This window comes from Hakea prostrata, chromosome 4 (genome assembly GCF_041222555.1).
Source record: "Hakea prostrata isolate BN-2017 chromosome 4, UWA_Hpros_2, whole genome shotgun sequence".
Taxonomy (NCBI): Eukaryota; Viridiplantae; Streptophyta; class Magnoliopsida; order Proteales; family Proteaceae; genus Hakea; species Hakea prostrata.
The window spans coordinates 40,545,438-40,547,637 of record NC_142603.1 but is presented as its reverse complement, the minus strand read 5'-3'; the positions used below and the strand labels follow the sequence as shown (position 1 = coordinate 40,547,637).

General features: G+C 43.3%; 1 pseudogene; it reads right to left on the bottom strand.

Annotated features, from left to right (window-relative positions):
* Positions 1-511: 511 nt before the first annotated feature.
* Positions 512-1,079, bottom strand: LOC149018885 (uncharacterized; annotated as a pseudogene).
* Between the last annotated feature and the right edge of the window lie 1,121 nt (positions 1,080-2,200).

The window sequence follows — 2,200 nt, the reverse complement described above, 5'->3', positions numbered from 1 at the left end:
GGCTAGAGGTGCTCGTTGTTTGTGTGTCTAAAGTTTGGTGGATGTAGCCACCACTAGGCCTTGATCCTTTGTACTCTGTTCCTGCTGGGAGGGTTTCCCCATACTTGTTTCTTTGAATGAATTTCCCTTTATGTGTTTGGCCAAAAAAACTTAACCTAGAAGAAGAATAATAATGATAAAGTATTACAATATGACTACTTTGTATTTATACCGGTTTATATATATCATATTATTACTATGAAAACATGAAATCAAGTAAGGGTGTCAATTTTGGATTGAATCATTAAGACTGCACCAAATTGGCCCAATATGGCACCAGTCGAATGAAACTGAGGCTAGGACGGGGCATGGGTTGAGGGGTAATTAAAAAAAAAGGTTTTTGGACTAGTTGGGGCCAACCCATTAGTGGGCCATTGGACTAAACCGAAAGCACTAAACCTTTTCCTTGATTGAATCGTTATAAATGCCCAAATTGTTATAACATGTTGTAATCAAGGTCTGACATGTCGACCTATGTTGCCATGTTGGTGCCTGGCGACATGCCCGACACGGCGATACAGGTTGACATGCTGGGCGACTTTTGGCGATATATCAAAGCTAAGGGAGCAGGGGCAAGTGCGTGTTTCGTCTTCTTCTTCTTCTTGCTTGGTGCCGGTGTAGGAGGTGATGCTGCGAGTGCTGGTGGAGGAACTACAGGGGGGAACTACAAGAGGTGGAGCGATAGGAGGGGTGGTTGGAGCTACCATTGGAGGAGGTCATGCAGGTGAAGGAGTGCTAACCGGAACTGGGGTTGGAGGTGGGGTTGCCACCGGTGGTGGCGTAGCTGGAGCAACCTTGGGAGCTTGTACTGGCGGAGTTGAAACTATGATTGGTGGCATTGCTGTGGGTGTTGTTGCCACTGGAGCAGGTGTAGTGGGGGTCGGAGGTGCGGTGGCAGCAGCGGGTGGTGAGGAAACTAGAGCGGTCGGGGTAGTGGGTGGTGCTGGCGTGGTAGTGGGCGCTGCTGCTAGAGCTTGACCTCCGATGCCAACCACGACAATGCAGATGAAGATCAGAGTGCAAACCCTGCTCCAATCCATCTTGCTCAAACTAAAGCTCTGGTCTCCAAGCAGAAAGAGACAACTTAGCAAATGGACGAATCTAGAGAGAGACTGAGAGTGAGAATGAAGATGAAAAAGTCGACCGTTGGCAATATATCGCCAACAAAAGGTAAAAGTCGTGTCACCCCCAGTGACACGGCAATGTCGGCAATATATTGTCGACACATTGCACCATGATTGTAATTATGCTGGTTTTTAGTTTTTAGGTTTTACCTTTTACAATTACACTTCCCCTTTCTTAGTTTCTCCCTCCTATTGGCATTGTTAGTGCAAAACCTTTCTCCGAAGTAGATCTTGTCGTTCAACACTAGAATAACAGATATTAGCTCGAATCGAACCAAATCTAAGATATCCTTCTTGCAAGATCAACTCAAACTCTGCATCTTTAGACAAATGATCGTTAGACATGGAGCCGATCACTGTGATTTGTGATCCGTCTCCGATGGTCAAGTCAGTTCTAGTTCTGAATTGAAAGGCGATCAAGTGAATGAACACTCTCGTTCTGAGTTGTAGAGAGAAAACAAGAAGCTAATCTTGAATTGAAGAAGAAGTTAGTCAACTTACCTGGATTCCTGCCTTTTGCCTATTATATTGCTAGATGCATTTCATTAGTTTTCTGAAAACCATTAGATTTCTTATTCTGATCTCGTGGCTTAAATCAATCTCTAGGTTTGACCGTCGGTTTTCATCTAACCGATGTCTAGTCCATCAAGTTAACTAGTTTGGACCGGTAGTTGGGTATTTTCCCCATAACACGAGCCCCAAACCTACTGATTAGGTTTGACATCATTGAAGACTCTAATCAAGAGAGTTTGTCATTCAATGAATTAGCTCAAAACACATCTGGATGCTTCCAGTGTTGTTGTCGATCGAATGCTGGATCAAGTTTTGTGTGAGAATAGCTTTGGATGGACCATTTGATCAAGCTTTGCCTCAGGTTTTCCCTAGCGTTAGTAATTCAATCGAGATCCTCTTAAGAGCTTCCCAATGAGTGTGTGAAAAGATCTTAACCGTTCATTAACTTAGTTATCTTTTATATATATTTAATGTTAAAACATAAATGTTTCATTTTTACCCTTTCTTCCCCTTTTTTCAACTAA